This window comes from Arvicanthis niloticus, chromosome Y (genome assembly GCF_011762505.2).
Source record: "Arvicanthis niloticus isolate mArvNil1 chromosome Y, mArvNil1.pat.X, whole genome shotgun sequence".
In the NCBI taxonomy this organism is placed as follows: Eukaryota; Metazoa; Chordata; class Mammalia; order Rodentia; family Muridae; genus Arvicanthis; species Arvicanthis niloticus.
This window is the reverse complement of record NC_133431.1, coordinates 2,206,960-2,227,665: the sequence shown is the minus strand read 5'-3', so window position 1 is coordinate 2,227,665 and position 20,706 is coordinate 2,206,960. Positions and strand designations below refer to the sequence as shown.

Here is a 20,706-nt window from a genome sequence, read left to right as displayed (position 1 = left end):
ATGGAGGGGGAGAAATAGTTTAATTGCTTACTGCCATCAGCAGAGGCAGATACTAGGTGCCATCAGTGACTAGCTGTTTTCTTAGAAGCTATCAGCACCCATCTTAGGTCAGGAGCCATCGGTTCTGGGTTGTGTGAGTTTTGTGGATATCTTTCAGGATGGGACAAAGTGAGTCTACAGACCGAGAGTTTTTCATAGATGTCATCAAGTATACTCTTAAGAAAAAAGGCATTGAAGTTAGCACTGACCAGCTGACTGACTTTCTTCAGTTTATACAAACAGTCAGTCCCTGGTTCCCAGAAAGGGGAAGTTTAGATGTAGATACATGGGAAAAGGTAGGGTTAGATATTAAAAACTGGTTTACAGAGACTGGAGGACTAGGTATGCCCCCTACAGCATTTGCTATTTGGAATGTGCTTAGGAAGGAATTGGGGGATGACAAAAAAGCCATATGTGCTCAGGAGACAGTAGATTCACCTCCTTGTGAGGGGACCCCGTTACTACAGTCTCACTCAGGATCTCAGAAAAGTGTTTATTCCTTGACAGAAAAGTCTGAGAAAAGTAGTTTAGGAGAGAGTAATGGTGAATCAGAAGAGGAAAGATCAACCTCAGAGGAGGAATCTGACTTTGAAAAGAAAGTAACAAAATATCACAAACATAAGTGGCCTACCCTGCAGCATTTAAAAATAAGTCATTCCACAAAACCCCCTGAAAAAGGTAAAAAGAAACCAAAGGGGCCTATTGGATCTGCTGCTGGTGCAATTCAAACTCAGCAACAGGACAAATTGTTAGGCTGCTTCCCAGGGAGTATGCAGAACAACAAAGAGGATAAGGATCCCTTGTGGGAGCCTTGGGCATTTAAATTGCTTATGACTTCTCATGATTGGTTTAAAATTGCCCGAGCCTATCTTACTAAAGATGAACTTTTACAGTGGATGGATATATTTAAGAACTTGGCTCAAAAAGAGTTATCTAACATATCTGAAAAAAAGAAGGGAGTGAAAGAGTTAACATACGAAATTTTTATGGATACAGGTGAATGGTTTGAAGTAAGGATTCAACAAAAATTTACAAAGGAAGCTCTAGTAAATAAATTAGCTGCAGCCCTAGAAGCATGGAGAGGCTTACTTAATAGAGATACAAATACCAAAGGCCTTGCTTATATAAACCAGGACCCAGAAGAACTTTTTGAGGAATTTGTAACCCAGCTAAAGGGGACAGTGGAGAGTATGGCTCTTAGCCCTGAGGCGAAAGAAATTGTTTTAAAACAACTGGTCTTTATGAATACTGCACTTGCTTGTCAGTCTCTTCTAAAGACAATTAAAAAATCTGAGAATTTATCTAAAGTTGAGGTTGCTACTTCATATTTTCAAGGTGTACCCACTACAACAACCTCACAAGGCCAGAACATTATCCAAAATCTTACTAATAAAGGACAGAAAAAAATTAATAAATCAGGCTTGGCTCAAAAAAGTTATTCAAGTAAGAAGCCTGAACCTATCAACAAACAATGTCCCAGTAAGGCAGGAGATGCCATAAATCTTAATGCTCCTGACCTCACACAAAGCAGAAATTCAACAGGGTGTCATTTTTATCTGAAAGGGTACCACTGGCGTAAAGAGTGCCATACTAACTTTCATAAAAATGGTACTGCCTTATCTGGTACTACTATAATCCCTAAATATACAAAAGTCTTATCAAGTCAGCAGAACTGTGTGAGGGACCTACCTCAGGCCCCTCAAACATTAGAGGTAATTCAACAGCCTCAGGTGACCAAAACATTTGTCAAAGGACTATATACAGACAGCACAGAACTGAGCCTCCACAAAAAACATTTACTTATGACTTCTCAAATTATTAAGATCTTGAAAGAAATTTTCCTCACACGAGAAACCTTTGAATACAAACAGAGCTAGTAAAATAGCCATTGTCTTTTCAATGCAAAGGACAAACCCCTTTCTAAAAACTGTAACTGCTTTACAGCTATTTTGCAATTTTAGCCCCAACTTTCAGAATCACAAGTCTTGCTTCAATTTAGAAATTGCATTTTCTCTATTGGACATGCTCAAGTTCATTCTATACTTTCTGGTCCTATGCATGAAAGTAAGGATTAATTTAATTTCTTAACAAAAACCTGTTGTTTTTTCTACAAAGGTAACTTAGCAAAATCTTACATTGCAAATCATCATTGCTCTCAGTGAAACTGTTCCTGCACTCCTGCAGAACTCTTAGCTCAGCTTGGGAATTAACCCCTGATGACCCTGGGTCCTTGTGATTTAAAACAGAGAAATGTTACATATGTCCTGTCTTTGAAAAGTTAGCCTTTATTCCTGTACATATGGACTCTTAATTCTCATTGTTATTTATGTATTTTCCTAATTGGGAAAACTTTCATAGATACGATACAGTATTTGTTTCATTAGTTTATAATACTAAGGGCTTAAAATCAGACAATGCCCTTGCTTAAACTTAAGAAGCATTTAAAATTGGTGTTTGACTCTTAGTTTCTCACATTCCACTGATACTCCCTATAGTTCACAGGGACATGCTACTGTGGAATGAGCTCATCAGACCGTATAAAATATAGACATCTAAATTAAAAAATGAAATCATAATTATTTATCTCCTCATCATACCTTATAAAAGAAAAAAGTGCATTTCTAAACATTTCTAGCCTCTACTAAAATAAAGGCCTTCTAACTGGATAATAAAAAAGACTGGATGTTTTTCCGGGAGAAGCTCTGTTTATATGTTTACAGGATGCTATAGATGCCAGACCAGCTGATTGTACCAGACCCCTTCTATGGAGACTTCCACACCTGCCACTTCCTTCAAGCCCGCGTCAGCCATCATCATCTGCAGACTCTCCACCCGTGCCAGAGACCTCAGCAAAAAAAAAAAAACCTTGAATCTGGAGAAAGATTTCTGTTAATAAATATGTGCTGTACTTAATTAAACTATAAATATGTTCACACAGAATCAAAAGATTCTGTGATTTACACATAGTTACAAATTTTTAATTTGTATATATATACATATATATATATTTGTACATATATAATACTATATGTTTAGTAAATACATTCCTGTGTCATGTCATTGAATAGACATGTGGGTGCAACTGAACATAGAATCCAGAGGCCTTTGATCCCAATGACCAGATTTACATGAAGTTCAGAGTTATCAAATTTTGGTGATTGGAACTGAGGATGGTCCTTTGTAAAAGTAGCAATTGGTCTTAACGACAGAGCTATTACTTCAGTGCCTCATACTTTAAAATTTAGATATTCTGAAAAAAAAAACTGTGGTATACCCACTGATGTTCCTCCTGTGGCCCACTCCAAGTCTTCAGATATGTGAAGTTGTTGACTCTGTGGGAAACACGGAAAATAGCTTCCTATTTTCACTTTTAATCCAAAGCCTTGTGGAAAATTCCAAATGATGAAAATGTCATATTCTTCTCACTGATTTTCTCTATGGTTCATGTTCACCAGTTCTCCAACAGGGTTAGTAAATACCCTGGTTTTTAACAAGGAAGCCATCTAAATGAGATGCATCATTAGATAATTACATATGCATATCAATAAAGGGAATGCCAAATTCAGAATTTCCTCTAATTTTTTATAGACTTTCAGAAAAGACAACTATATTAAAGTAATTTTGTGTAGTAAAATAAAATATACCCTATTGATAATTAAAATTAATATACTGAATACTAATGTTTGATGATAAAATGTGCTAGAAAAATTATTACCAAATATCAAGTAACATGGTGTGTTTGTGTGTGTGTTTCTGTGTGTGTGTAGTGTGCACGTTTGTCAAAAATATTTTGTAAAAAAAATGGAAGCCATGTATGTGCAAATGAAGGGGAAGTCTGAATGTCTGCAAGTTGTGAAAATTAAGGATGATTCTGGGTGTTTCATATATATACATTATGCATGTAGAAAAAAACCCACAAACTTAATAAAATGTGCAGTCTTAGTCATTTATGGTTATATAAATAATTGTTAAGTTAAATGAATAACTTTTAATCCCAGCTCATGTACCTGTTATTTATTTATTTATTTATTTATTTATTTATTTATTGTTTTTTTTTTTTTTGAGACAGGGTTTCTCTGTGTGGACCTGGTTGTCCTGGAACTCACTCTGTAGACCAAGCTGGCACTCTAACTCAGAAATCTGCCTGCCTCTGCCAATCGAGTGCTGGGATTAAAGGTGTGAGCCACCACTGCTCAGCTCATGTACCTATTTTTGAGAAATTATTCTTTAGAAAAATATTCTAACCTACTCATCACTTAAGGCTTTTAGATAAAACTGTTGGCTCCTATTTTAAAATTTGAATTCATTTGGTGAAATGTTGAGACACATTTTCACAAAACTCCCTGATATTCAAAAATGTATTGTTTCCATTTAAATCTTATCCTTGTGTATAATATTTACCCATTTAAAGATTCAATGGGGAGTTTTGCAGTGTAGAAATCTTTCTACTGAGAGAATAATCTCTAACAAATGTACATTTTTATTCTCAGAGTCCATTTAAAAGATCACATTGATTTATCTAAACATAATGAAATGTAAGAAACTTTACCTGCAGACAGTTCATGAATACTCCCTTGGGTTCTGCCATTTTCTGAGACTCTACTTGTTGAAGAATGAGTTCATGGTATGTGTAGGCCACAGCATAAATTGCGTTATACAAATTATAACCTTCATCACTCAGGACCATGTCATATTTGTGCAGTGTTGTCCATTCATATGTGTTGATGAATGTAAAAGGAATCATTTTATTGCTTTTCTTAGAGATTGAACAATTAAAATAATTCCACCCCAGGACAGAGTCAGAAATGCTTACTGGGTATTTGTCAGTGTTTATTGTTTGCATAAAATTCCTAAGTTTAGCAGTCTCACCTTTGTGGTGTGCAAAAGTGACAGTCGCATGGAAGAAATCAAGGGTGAAATCTTTTTTATTTGTGATAACATCCCATTGTGAGGTTGTGATCCATATTCTCTGAGCACCTAAATATCCCCATCGTCTAAAGCTGATTTCTAAAGTAGAGTTCATGTCACCATAAATGACAACAACCCTTGCTGTTGACGTCATAATTTGTTCATCATATACCTTAGCACTTGTCATGTATAAGTGTGTGTTTTCTGGGATCACATTCACAAAAGCCAAACAGATCCCATGCCTTTGCATTTCTTCTCTCATGTCTGAGAGAAACTGAATACCCTGGTCATCATCTGAGATGACCAGTCCTATCCAAGTCCATCTAAAATGAACCATCAAGGAGACCATGCCATGGGACAAATGGGTGTCCTTCATGGCTACCTGATAGACAAAGGGCAACTGGTCATGGTCACTTAGGTTAGGATTAAATGGTCCAAAGAAACCCTAAAGGACGCAGAAGAGAAGATGAAACATCCACATGAGGAATATGATTGTTAGGATACTTGGACTTACATACAGGTAATGTTACTCACCATCAGAACTCCTGTTAAGGATAATAAGATTATAATATATATATATATATATATTTCTATTAGATTCTAGACAATTTCTGACAAGTCTGAATGTCCTATAAAACAGTTTTCTCTGTTTGCTTAGATATGATTTTTAACTCTTTATCACATATATGTATATATACAATATATAATATATATACTATGTATATACACATATATATACACACACAATATGTGTGTGTATGTGTGTAGCAGCACACACATAAATGCATGTTCTCCAAGCTTTGTTGTAGGCACATGCAAATGAAATTTAAAAGTTGTTAACTATTCCAGTGTTATGCCTTCTTACCGTTGGGTTCCTAGAATAAAGTGCTATTCTTAAGGATGATTTCCATGATGGTCCTATAATGTCTGAAACACACATTGGATTTAATCCACAGATATAATTAATAAAATTCAAACTATAGTTTTGTTGTGAATATACTACATCCAGAAGTCCCAATGTATCTCCACATACGCCAACAATGATGTCAAATATCAAAGACATGTTGGGTAAAAGATAAGGATTCTTGTTGATCTCCTCAGCAGCAAAAATCATTACCAGAAGAAACTCAGATTTTCTTTTTTGTATTCTAGAACAAGGCATAATAATGATTAAGGGAGATGTCTGAAACATGAAATATAAATTGCAAAAGTTTGTACTATGAGACATGCTAAATTTCTGTCTCAATTTCTTGAATAAGTTTCATAAATTAGAAGTCTTTAGAACTCCATACAATTTAAGAATTCATAGATGTATGGTACTATAATATGATAAATTTTGTATTCGTGAAAACTGATAAAGATTATTTATATCTCTGTCATCTTTGAAGTAGATTATTGTCCTCTTGAGCAAGACTACTTTAAAGTATATTTAGAGTTGTAATTCCACAGATAAATAAATAAATAAGCATGGCTTAAACTACACATAAATGGTATAACACATTCTCCTTAAAATTTTTAATATTTAAATGCAATTTATACATCATAATTTTATTGAGTATTTTGAGAATCAGGTAATATATCACAAATTTGTTCAACTTTTATATTCATATTTTTATAACCTAAAAATATTATTAATGAAAATTTAATAATATCCATAACTGTGAATCCTATATCTAACATTGAGTACTAAATTGTTTCAAGACATAAAAAATATTTTGGGGGAATTTAGTAAAGGAGAATAAAATATTAAAAAAGAATCATTAAAAATTATATTCAAAAGCCATTATATGATATCGTGTGAGAGTATTCAAAGCACATTATACATCTGTGTACATTGTCTAACAATCAATTTACTTAAAATGATTATCAGTGTTTGTAAGAAAGAAATGATTTCATCAGTAAGAATATTTTACAGATTTCAAAATAGCAAACTCTCTTTGTAGTAAACATTAAAAATGCTAGTTTTATGCACAGTGAAAAAATTATCGATAATATTCTCATGATTTTTGTAGCACATGATGTTAATATATTGAAATGTTAATATTCAACAAACAATAATTATTTTAAGATATATTTTATATAAATCAATTTATCTATTTCAAAATATACAATATGATATTATCCACATAACTAGAATATTAACCTTTTTGCTCTTTTACTCATCAATTTAATGTTACCTTTCAGTGTGTTGTTACTAGTCAATTTCATTAAAAAGTTATCAGATTTCTCTTAACACCTCAGTCTTCTTAATTCTTTGAGAAACTTTAAGTGATATCTGAACACAGAAATCTTCTCTCCCTATGAAATGTGCTCACCAGGCCCAGGACAGTTGACAGATTATCTACTACTATTAGCAATTACCTCTCGTCAGAAGTAAAAATGAAAAACATCCTCTTTTGATGAAATTTGCAATTTCAATAGGACCGTTTGAAGCTAAGATTTTCTTTTGAAACCTGAAAAGTGCATTGGCCCAGTTCATATATTTATAATTTTAAACCTAATTATGGCTTATAAAAATGTCACCAATGAGGATTTTCACTATTTTTCTACTGAGGTGTAGGATAAAACAGAATACATCAGAAATAAAATTCCTACTGACCTAACAGATAAGTATAATAATGTGAAGCTTCCATCACTATCAAAGTACACACAGTGTACTTTGGAAAACATATTCTTTAAATCCCAAAGACATGAAAATTAGATAAGAGGTCAGTTGAAGAGTCAAAGACAGAAAACTACAGGAAAACTCAGTCATAAAAAAGTAGTCCCAGTCATACAGATTATGTAATATGTGAGTAAATTTAACACTCCTTCCTACCTGATCGGCAGGCACAAATGATAACATCTCACACTTGGGATCTCAGAACTATGTAGCCACATTAAGAACTGGTTCTTATCTACAAGAAATGCATTTATTCTCCTAGATCTTCTCTAATGTTATATTTATTTGATAATTGATAGATATATTGACCATCTAACTGGTAGTGATAATAAGCCTAATATGTGACTGAGTATTTGCATAATTGAACCAAAAGATTATTCTGGTAAAAGAATATGAAGCCTGGCAATCTTTATCCACATTAAGTGTCAACTCCAGAATGGCAAGGGGATGCATTTAAAGACTATTTTAAAAAGCAAGGTATATATGTAATGTTATATTACATTATATCACAAGTTATATGATATATTTTATATATATATATATATATATATATATATATATATATATATATATATATATTTAGTTATTCATGTAATCAGGTATAGTAGACCAGCACATACACAAATATTTAAATGTCTTAATGAATGCCTAACTTTTGGAGACCAAAATTTGATAACCTTTTTATCATTTAGATGCCTGCTCATACAAGAATCAATAGCAGACAATAGAATATAGGCAGTGTTGGAGTCTCTTCATATTGAGCTCTTCCCAAAGGTGAGAACTGTGAATTCAAGGTAGATGAAGAGACATCTTTCAATACAAGATATCCACGAACACTCAACAGAATCTAGTCTCTCTCATTGTCCAACATTGTGAACTGGAGCCCAGCATAGTAAAGATAAACTAAACTGTGACACATTTCAAAGTACTAAAATAGTCAATGATGTAATGATTATTTTTCAGTAGTTCCTAAAGTAACAGGGGGGAGAACAGGACAGAACCCTACAATTTCTGTATACAGATAAATATTTCTAATTCATGACACTAAAGCAGGAAACATAGTTAATGACTTACCTTAAAGAAGTAAGTTCATTATAATTATTGTCTTCAAAAGCTTCCTCGAATGTATAAAGAGTAAAACCACAGTCACTTCTCAAATGCTCATCATTATCTAAACTATTCTTTATCCTCCAAAAGCAACTGAGTTCAGTCACACAGCATAAGATGAGAGAAAACTTCAGGAGTAAAAAGGAAATAGTGAAACCACACAGCTTCTTCATGTTTGCTAGGATCTAAGCCAGAGCAGTTGTTTAATCTGTTTCTTATGCAGTCAAACATCACACACACACACACACACACACACACACACACACACACACACACACACATTTACAACTATGTGTCTGTTTTTAAGGCTACTGCTGTTTGGAGATCTACTTAATTATATTCAAAAAATCCTTTCTATTCATCTTACGTAATGCTCCCTGGATACATTGGGCAAATTATTGCCTCAAGCTCTACATCTGAGACCTGAAAACTTTTGATCAAAACATTGTTGAAAACATGTTGTGAAGATCATGTTCTCCATCCTCAGGTGCCATGATTTCATTCATATTCATGGCATAAATATTTTCAGAAAGTATCTTCTCCTGGACAGCTGGGACCAGACCATGTGTCAACAGCCATATGTATGAACACAATGGATCTCATCAGAACTTCCATAGTAAGACAAAAGTTGAGAAGGTCATAAGTGATATTTAACATTTAGACATTGAGTTTAATCATGGGACATTATATCTTCTATTGTCTAGTGTAGGGAAGGGCACTCTCACATGCAACATTGAGGCAGGAGTTGACCATTCTCTCTGTTGTTGATATACTATTGTATGCTGGTCATGTTCACAAAATCTCCTCAAAATCATGTAATTCCTGTCATCTCTAGAATATGTCATCATGCTGAAACAAATAATGACTTGAATTATTGAATAATTATATTGAATAATTGAATAATTAATGAATAATTATAATTATTCATCACCCATCCTGTCCAGTATCAGTACCTGCAAAGACATTCACTGAGTTATAATGCTGACATCTTGCTTGATAATCAGTTTCTGACAGTCAGTGTCATTTGATGAAACATTTCTTTGGTTGATGTTTGTTAACACTTCATTCAAAAATTTGAGAACAATTTCATACATTTTATTCAAAGGAATGAAAGAAATTAGATGTCATTTATGAGAGAGAATTTTATTGCTAATGTTAGTATATACCGTATAGTTTTCATTCTTGTCTAGTTGGTATTTGTTTTGCTACAGTCCTGTCTTGGATTACATTGCAACAACACAGATGTATGTCTCTCGTGCTCATTTATGTGACTTGGTTATATTACAATTAGTGACACAGATGGAACATTGAATTGATGTGCTTTTTTGAATTTCCTTATATTTTTGCCCATAATATCCACATTGAATTAAGTGGAGTCTTTAACTCCATTTTTGTAATGGTTAGTATGTCACTGGCTTATAGTAACATCTTGCTATGGAGTTTATTGTAATACATTTGTTTCATACTTTGGTTGAATTATGAATTTGTCAGTTTAAATATTTTAGTACTTTTGCAGACCTATAGATTGTGTAAATTGAATGTCTTGTTGTGATAGTCTATACTTTTTGTATACTGAGTGATAATACTGTGTCAAAAGAACTGGAAATGTGGATGGAGGCTGACTCCTCACTCCAGTGTTCTCAGTTCAATACTTGGCTGCAAGCATTTGCATATGTATTGGGAAGGGTCTGTCAGAGCCTCTCAAGAGACAGATAGATAAGGCCCCTGTTTTTCATCCATGTAGAGTGATGATGGCATATATCATAACTACTTCAGTGCTTTGAATAAATCTTATCTCTGTGCTGCCCTTAAAATGTTTCAACTGATTGGAGAAACCATGAACAGCATCCAACTAATGGGAAAGAAACAGGACAAGAAGATTTCACTAACAAATGGTGCCAAACATTTAACTGAAGTACAACACCAATAATTCAAATACTATTCTATAAAATAAAAAGTGTATAGAAACTATCACATGTACCATATACCCCAATATAGTATCAGATATATGATATAAGCAAGAAATAAAGACACAACAAACCAGAAGAGAACAAAAGGGCAAGAGATCAAAAGAGAGGAAGGGACAAGTAGCTACCTTTCCAGTGGGTCAGGCCTATCTGGCTGTTGCCAGATAAACATGGGGGGGGGAGCTTACCTGGCTGTTGCCAGGAAACTATGGTGGAGTTTAGACAGAATGCTAAGAAATAACCAGGGTATCCTTCCTCTTGTGGGTCAGATTGACACCTCCACTGCACACTGAGTACTGGGCTATGGAAGCTGTTCACCTTGATTGCAGGAAGAAGAAGGCAAGTGCTGTGAGGAAAGCTCAGGTAAGGTCTGGAGTCAGGTCCTGGTAGGTGCAGGATCATTGCTCTCAGAGGGGAGGAGCAGGCAGCTGAACAGCCAGAGCTGGAATGCTGGGTTCTCCCCCAGGGCTGGGTGGGGTGAGATTCCTCTTTGAAGACAGAAACAAAAGCTAATGGAGTGCAAATCCCTCCTGAGCTCTGGAAAAGGTCTGACCCTGGTCTGGAAGCACACTTTAATCTTGAGGAGTGGTAAGACTCACTGGCCTATCAAGGCTTCCAGGTAGACCTGCCAATCAGACAGGGAGGTGGGTTCTTCTGGGAGCCATTCTGCAAGTTCACTGTGCCTGTGCAGGCTTGAATGGTCATCTGTGCCCAGCTCTGAGCCCTGCTGTCTGGTGCTGTGTGGAGACCTCAGGGAAGCTCTGAAATCGAGTCATGGTGAGCACAGGACCACTGCCCACAATTGGTAGGGGCAGGAGGCTTAGCAGTGGGAGCTGGGGTGCTGGGTCCTCTCTGGGGCTGCATTGGAAGCATCAGCCAGACGTGACCACCTGTGAGGTCCCTGGTGATGCTCCTCACTTGTTAGATCAGGAGGTGACGTCTGAGTAACTTCATTATCATGGGTGATTCTGAATCTGCCCAAAACATTTGGACCAGTTGTTTTCCTGTAGAAACATGGGTGGTTTCTTTGACTCTGCAGCACATTTGTCCAAACCCTTTTGTCTTTTACAGTATACATTAAGAAGACAGGCATAAACCTGGTAGATGTGCTTTCATTCCTCACTTCTTTTGTTTTGTTTAATTTTTGTTAATTTTTTTCCGTTGCAGTTTTTTTATGTCACTTTACTTTTTACATTTAGTGTTTGATTATTATGTGGAAAAGGGACTTTTTTTCTTCCAATTTGTTGGGTGATTTAGATCTTCTTGTACATTAACAGGCATCTTCTTTGTCCCAGGGAAAATTTCTTTTATGATTTCATTGAAAATATTTTTCTAGACCTTTGTGCAGATATTCTTCTTTTTTCTATTCCAATCATCTGTAGTTTTTCCTTTCTCATATGTGGCAGAATTCCTGGTTCTTTAGGGCCAGAAATTTTTTTTTTTTTTGGTTTTTCGAGACAGGGTTTCTCTGTGTAGCTCTGGCTGTCCTGGAACTCACACTGTAGAACAGGCTGGCCTCGAACTCAGAGATCCATCTGCCTCTGCCTCCCAAGTGCTAGGATTAAAGGCGTGCGCCACCACCGCCCGGCCAGAAAACTATTAGAATCCACATTTTTTGATGATATATACATTTTGTCTTATTCATCTTTAACGTCTGAGATTCTCTCTTCCTTTCCTGTTCCCTGGATGAACCTTGTCTCTGTAGTTGTCACTGCACAGGCAATTTAAATGCTCTGCTCTCAGGGTATTAGCAACTGCTTAAGTCATTCCCTGCCTCTATCACCTGCTGCTGTTGTCAGGAGTGCTTTATATACAGGAACCACCAGCTATACAGCTTTCTCTGTTTGTTCCCTGTCTCTGTTCTCTGCACATGCCCCTCTCTATTCTCTTTCTCTACTCTCAGGGCTCTCTCTCTGCTCCCTCTCTGTCTGTCTGTTGTCTGTTGTCTGTCTGTCTGTCTGTCTGCAGATCCTCCTGTGCATCTCCTATCCCTTCCCCCAAACGACCTATTTTGTACTGTATCTGTTGCATTTTTTAATTTCTCAGGACCTGCTGTGATAGGATAGCTTGGATTTCTTGGTGACATATTTTCCTGGTTGTTATTTATTATATTCCAATGCTGGTGTCTAGGCCTCTGGGTTTGAAGTGATTATTGATTTGGGTACTGATTTTTGAATTTGTCTTGTTTGGGTGGGAGTTTTGTTCCTGGGTTATTCTTTAATGTATGGATTTGCAGAGAGCCTTGGCTGAGTGTTGCCTCATTTAGTGACCTGTTTGTTTGTTATGTTCAGGAGGGAATGCTTGCTAATGTTGAAAGCTCAGAGAAGAGATGGGCAGGAAGAGATGTACTTAGTAATCTACTAGGAGACTTTGTCATTAGTGATGTTAAGCTGCTTCTGGTGTGTAGTACAGTAAAATTGTGAAAATTGCATTCAGGATAACAAATATGGTGGTAGATCAATGAAAAGTATACCTTGTGTTCGTTCCGGCATGGCATGTGGGTGAACAGGAACTATTTGCACAAGTGGGGGCTGTAATACAGGGATGAGGTAGGAAAGGAAAAGCAAGTGGGGATGGCCTGCAGTATCTTTAGGAGGCATGCACAGTTTTTGAGATTGTACAAAGTCCACTTGAGCAGACATCCTATGACAAAACCCACTTATCAACAGCCAATCAAGGTACAACAGCAGGGTTTAGCTACATATAGATAACTAATAAACCTTAAAGAAGAAAAAAAAGTTATCCTACCCATCATAGTTGTCAGATGGTTTTGCCCCTTTGTTTGATTCTTGCAAATTATGCCAGACATGCTGTATCTAAATAATTAAGTTGCTGATCTGTATGTTAATGCCCCAGTCTTGCTGTAGCTGCAATAAATACTCAGCACCCCTAGACTCAGTCTCTCAGTTTGGACCTGATGTGAGATTGACTGGTGCAAATTATTCTTACTGAGCTCATAATACAGACCTTTGTATATTTTCATTGCAATAGGTTCTTGGTGGTGTTTGGGGTTCCAGTGACCTAGGCACAACATCTTGGTGCATGGACTGGAACCCCAAAACACTCAGGAATCTCAGATGAAGGGTTGAAAGGCTGCCTCTTAAGATGTGTCATTGTTCTTTGTATAAGTGGCTTGTCTGTTAGATTTGTGTCTGTGTTTCTTGGGTTTTATATTTTCTTGAGTATTTGTGGAGGTAGATGACAAAAGTGACTGTGGAAGCACAGTATAGTGGATGCACTGGAGAGTTGAAGCCACTAAGGGCTTGGAAGATATTTCAGAGCCTGGTGTAGGGGACAGGGTGCCTCTGGTCTTAATTTCTGGGAAGGTTAGAGCAGACTTGGAAACCTGCTACAGGGCTCACAGCTGCCATCCTGTCTTTATTTTCTCCTCTGTCCAAGTGGAGGAATCTGCTGGGTAGCCTCTTCTGCCCCATTGTGGGTGTCTGTTATGTGTGGCACTTTATTATTCTGTGACTGAGAGAGGAAATGCGACTGTATCCATTCCAATTGATTTAGTTACTTGTCCCTCACCTTGGGTTAAACCCTTCTTACCAATAAAACTAAGACCCATTGAATAGTCCATGACAGAAAACTCAATCATGTTCTTCCTACCCTGTTTTATATTGTGGAAAGGACAAATACCTCATTACCCCCTCTTGTTCTACCCTGGATCCAGTCCATATGTGACTCTGTAGTTTTGGAGTTGTCATTAGATGGAAGGTTGTTCTTCATCCATTCCAACAGAGTTAGCATATTTTTCTTGGACCAGAGATCCTATTTTGGGGGGAGGCCACATCCAGGTCTGTGGGGCAATCTACTTCTCTATCCACCTTCCAGCTGTTTTAGCCATATCTTTCATAGCACTCCATTGGGAACCCAAGCTTAAAGACACCTCACCCAAGAGCAGCACAGGCTCTGAATCCTCCATTCCAGTATATTCTTCCCTGCTCTGAGCAAGTGCCCTTCCCATTTTGTCCTGGCTCAGCCACGACTCCAAGTATCTCGTAGGGAAGCATGGCCTCCTGTAATTGATATGGTTAGCTCATTGGTTTGGGGTTGCTAAAACGTCCTCATTTATTATTGTGTCTATGTCATAGTTGTCTTAAGTTCTCAGCATTTCAGAACTACAGTCATCTGAAGCAGCCTCAATCGAGGGTGTGTCCTCATCAGAATGGCTGGTTGCTATGTCTGTGAGACAGTGTTGATGATTGATTAGGAAGCCTCTTCCACTGAGGCTGGCAATATCCCTAAACTAGTGGTCCTGGGCTGGATGAGAGAGCAGGCTGAGCATGAGACAGTGACCAAGCAAAAGAGCAAGCCAGGAGACAGTGTTTGTCCATGCTTTTTGCCTTCAGTTTCTAATCTAAGCTCCCAAAATGATGGACTGTGATCTGACAGAACCTTGTACAACAAACACTTATTACCTGAGATGCTTTTGCTTAGAGGATTGAATCACAGCAGCAGATTAGCAAGTTAGAACAACAAAATGGTATCAAAGGGTTATTTTGCTTCTGGACAGAATCTATGTTGTGGATTGTATTCTTATAGACAGGACAAATTTTGGGTAGAAATGTTTGGAATGGTTGGTGTCTTTACTCTCCACTGGGGGTCCTGCCTGACTGCAGATGTGGCCTCTTCAGCATCCATATCTAACTGCTATGCATCTCAGCTAATATCAACCCCATAGAGTCCTTGTTGTCCTCCAATTCATGGTCTCTGGCACATCCTAGGGTCTTTGAAGTGTAGTGTGGGTTTTCTTTTTTATGATTATTATTCACTTGTAAGTGGGTACATACATCCATGTGCTTTTAGGTCTGGGTTACCTCACTCAGGATAATAGTTTCTAGTTGTATCCATTTGCCTTCAAAATTGATGATGTCCTTGGATTTTATAGCTGAATAGTTTTTCCATTTGTAAATGAACCACATTTTCTATATCCATATTTTGGTTGAGTGACATCTTGGATTTTTTCAGTTTCAAGCTGTTATAAATAAAATGGCTATGAACTTTGTGAAGTCCCTACTCTAGGTCCACTGCCTGCACAGAGTCCCTCCATCCAACATCCTCTGTTTCTCCTTTGAGAAGGTGTGGGCCCCTGTGTATCTCCACACCTTGGTGCATCCAAGTCTCTGCTGGGTTAAGTTCATCTTTTCCATTGAAGCCAACATGGCAGCCCAGTTCAGGGAGCAGATTCCAAAGATAGACAGCAGCTTTAGGGACAGCCCCTGGTACAGTTGTTGGGGGACCATCATGAAGACTGAGCTACACATCTGCTACATATGTTCCAGGGGGCTTAGTCTAGACTGTGTGTGCTATTGGTTTTGGATCAGTCTGTGAGTGTCCCCAAGGGTCCAGGTTAGTTGAGTCTGTTGGTCTTCCTGTGGAGGGGTTCCTATCTTCTTCAGGGCCATCAATCATTCCCCCAACTCTTCCATAACAGTCCCTAAGTACCATTCAATGTTTCACTATGGTTCTCTGCATCTGTTTCAAGTCAGCTGCTGGGTGGAGCCTCTTAATGGACAATTATTCAAGGCTCCTGTGTGGGAGCATAACAGAGTATCCCTAATAATGTCATGGATTAGTGCTTGTTCATAATGTGGGTCTTCAGCTGGGCAAGTTTTCATTGGCCATTTCCTCAGTCTCTGCTCCAGGTTTACCCCTGTATTTCTTTTTAGACGGGACATATTTTGTTCTGTGTGTCTACTGTGTTGTGGATGAAACTGATCCTTCAGCTTTCTTCTCATGCTCCCATACATTCCCAATCTGGTCTCAGTCCCTAAATCATGTAAGATACAGTATAAACATTTCCTATTCAATGCTAAGCTATTTTGCAAGCCTGGTGGTTTTATATTTTTTAACTTTATATCTTTTGTTTATTGTTTTCAAGACAAAATTTATCTGTGAAGACCTTTTTGTGCTGATAGTAGATATAGAAACCACAGAAGCCACCTGACATGATTTTGTAAAATAAGCACATGCTTCTGTGTACATTTTCATCCACATCTTTCATTTTAAAATTTGGCAAAATATATTATATTATATTTTATTTCCATGAATGGCATATGTTCATGATATCAATACTGCCTGAGGCTTTGCACTCATTGGATTCCAGGTGTATGTTGTTCTGCCTTACTCTTGTGTTTGTTCTGAAATTTTTGACTAAATGAGAATATTGTGCTTGTGTGGATGAACATGAATATCATGTGGGCCTCATCTTTTCTGTTGTCAGAAGATGGCCTCAGTCCTCTTGATCTTGAAGAAATGGGTAGTTGTTGATCCCCATGTAAATACTAGAAATTGACTACCATTATGTGGAAGACCAGCAAGAGCTTTCCAATCCTGAGCTATCTTTCCTGCCCTATGTTCCTTATTTTTGATCAGCATAAACATTAGTAATATATTCATTTGTCCATTTTCTACTGTTTAAACATGCATTCCCTTCTAGTAAACTTTAATTAATGTTGCTGCTTAAACTGGTTTACAGCATGTTTTTGCAAGATGAATACAGAACTGCAGTGAATGTATAATTCTTTGTAGCAACCTCAGTAAAGAATCGTGAGGTCTCTCTATCATTTTTGTATCCTTGGTTGATTTTTACAGGGGTATGAGGGTTTTAATATGTAACTTTTGCTGTCCTGCAATACATCACACAGATCATGCCAGCTTCTAGCTCAATGACATACATCTGCTTGTACCTCTGTGATTAAGGACAAGAGCAAATACACACAGCTTGCCCATCACATTTGTAGTTAGTAATTGTTCACACAGCTTTTCAGATGTTTGCTCAGTACAGTTGATCTGATTCCCCCTGCATATCCCTCTCAGTTGCCATTTGTTTTTCAAGGCTTTATCCTATTCAAATGGATCAGAAGTGACACAGGTGAAATTTATAATTCAATTTCCTTCTAAAAATGATAGAATAATTAGATTATAATTTCTATTTCAGGAAATAAGTGGAGGAAGCACCAGAATTACATTATTACATTGTCTAGAATGTATCCATTTATTTACAGTGATGTCACGATCATGCTTTCTGTTGTACACATGTATCAGATATTTTAGGACAGTGACTTTTGATGATGTACATGGGCAAGAACTTGGAGTTAGACAATAGGCACTTAGTACTAGGAAGAAGAAACTTGGAACTTGGAGGCACTAGGGACTAGGAACTCAAGACTTGGGACTTGGACTAGGAAGAAAGACTGAAGAATAAATGGGATTGAATTACACTCTGGTCTCCATTCTTCGAGTTTGTCCTCACTCTCTCTCTCTTGCTGAATCCTGACCCACAGACTGAAGCAGCTTGGGGCAGTGCAGGATCTAACAACTTAGTCCCCAAAGCATTTGGCAGTGCAGGTTCAAACATTGACAGAATGTTCTGAGACATTTTGGCCCCCAAACATGGGGTAGAGCAGTTCTCAACATTTCTGGCCCCCAAGTGTGGGGCAGCTCGGGCTGCAACAGGCAACATTCCTCCTTTAAAGGATTTTCTTTGGAAATGGTCTCAGGATCTGGTACCTGCGTCACCTCTCCTGGAAACAAGCTGCCTCCTACCTTTGCTTGAATTATAATCAGACTTAAGCCTCTTTTAACTTTACAGGCGACTTTTACCTTATCCCTCTTGAGGATACGTGGTAGCCCTGCTCCTCTGGACTTACTCCATGCATACACCTTACCACCTTTAAGGCTTCAAAAGATCTTTTGTACAGGTTCTCCTGTGGTTAGCCTATTACTCCTCAAATGACTTTTCCACTTATGGAACCAAGAGGAGCACCTTTCCTGGACCTCACCCTCACAACACGATGAAGTTCTCCTTTGACAAAAGTGAGAGCCCATCATTGCAGTGACCAATGCAATCATCTTGGGGCTGGCAGTGGGTGTTGGGACTCGAGTTTCCTCCCTTGTCCTCTCCAACCACTACGACTCTGAGCTTCATGCCACCCTTGATCAAGATGTTAGAGAGTGACAGCAGAGCACTGAAGCCCTTAGTGAGTCACTTTCCTCTTTAGCTAAAGCTGTCCTTCAGAACAGTGAGGCCTAGATCTCTTGCTCCTGCAACAGAAAGTACTCTGTGCCACTTTAAAGGAACAGTGCTGCTTCTTTGCAGATAAATTGGGGGCAGTAAAAGATAGCATGCACAGTGTTCGAGAGGGCTTAGAAAGAATAACAAAGAAAAACAAAGCGAGAGCTGGTGTAAGAACTGGTTCTCTACCTTGCCTTGGCTTTCTACCTTGCTGTCTTCTATACTTGGACCTCTCATTGGCCTTCTCTTGCTCATTTCTTTTGGCCCCCGGGCCTTCTCTTGCCTTACTACTCTCATAAAGATCCAGGTAGAAAATCTTGCGACCAGACCACTCTAGGTCCATTACCTAAAATTGAATTCTGATGATGAACCCACTCCAGAACTTATCAAGCACCAGTCCCAATGCAGTGCTTCAAAGTTCAAACCTCCTAAAATTCCCTAGAGCAGCTGCCTTTGTGGGAAGTCCTACCACTGATTCTCCTCTGTAAAGGGGGATGCTGGAGGGTAAAGTACTGCAGGGATACCTCTTTCTTTGCACTCAAAGATGGGATCCTGAGAAGCATGCCTGATTGCATACAGGTTGGCATAGGTCACTCTTCCCGTCCACTTGAAAAAGCACCCGGGAGGCTGGGGATCGGCCTCCCCAACCAAGGAGTGCTTAGCCCTTCAGTGCAATGCCTGAAACTCAAAGGGGATCAGGCCTATGCTTCCCCTCCATGCTTCCAGTGTTCTATTATACAGGGAAGGGGGGGATGTGGGAAGCCATGGCAAGGCCTTACTCTCAGCAAACACTCACCCTTGGCTCTCCTATCTACTATTCTTCTTTCTTCTTACCTTCCATGATTCACTTGTCAGGTCTCAGAACTTCAAGGCCTCATAGCAACCCACCTTAGTAACCCTTCCTCCTAATCTCTAGATTTAGACAACATCCTGCTAGAGAGATGTTGTTAGAATTTCTGGTAATGGAAAGGCTTTGTGAGAATAACTCAGACCCCACAGCTGCAGCCTCATCCACCTGCAAAGTCCTCTTTCTTTCCTACCTTTTGTTGTATCCTGGTTTCAGAATATATAACCATCATGAACAATAAAATTTTTGCCAGCTTGATCAGACACCTTTTTTGTGTGTGTGTGTTGTTTTTTTTTTTTTTTTTTTTGGTTTTTTGAGACAGGGTTTCTCTGTGTAGCCCTGGCTGTGCTGGAACTCACTCTGTAGACCAGGCTGGACTCGAACTCAGAAATCCACCTGCCTCTGCCTCCCAAGTGCTGGGATTAAAGGCGTGCACCACCGCCACAACCACCCAGCTTGATCAGACCTCTTGACTTGCCATGCTATTTTATTTTCTCTCAAATCTCAGTCCTCTCCACAGGGTCCAAGGGTCCTACTTGATTGTCCAGTTGGCCTGGGCAGCTCAGCTGTGAGAAGTTATTTTATAGTTATGGTGAGCAGCTTTGCTTATTATTTCCCATGAGTCAATTCTTTCTATGTAAATGAAAACATATCTGAGGCATCTGGTTGCATATAATTCTGTTTGGCTGTGCGATTCTGACATTTTTGCTAGGTCTCTGACTGTCTTTCCTGTTGATTGGGTAGGTGGATCATGAGGTTGTCAGGTGTGGACAGAGTCCAGAAGACAGCTTTGTCTATCCCGGCAGGTGTACTGGGAGTCAAATCCAGATCCTCTGGAAGAACATGAAGTGATTTGAACTGCTGTGATTTCTCTCCAGCTTCTTCCTCTATACTTTAATCTTTCTGTAGACTCTCTTACTCCACCTGCCATAACAAAAATTCTTCCATGGTTACATCATCTATTTTTAAGAGATGAAACAAACCAACCAACCAAACTAACTGACTAACTACCCCAAGGAACATCCCTGTAACCCTGTCTGACTCCAGAAATAACTATGACTGTACATCCATACCATTTCTGTAAATTTCTCTAAAAGACCAGAGGGAGGCAAGTGGAAGAAGTGGAGCTATGTCACTGGTAAGCACACAGCTG

At 38.2% G+C, this 20,706-nt stretch overlaps 1 pseudogene; it reads right to left on the bottom strand.

Annotated features, from left to right (window-relative positions):
* Positions 1 to 958: 958 nt before the first annotated feature.
* LOC143437259 (vomeronasal type-2 receptor 116-like) lies at positions 959 to 8,889 on the bottom strand (annotated as a pseudogene).
* Between the last annotated feature and the right edge of the window lie 11,817 nt (positions 8,890 to 20,706).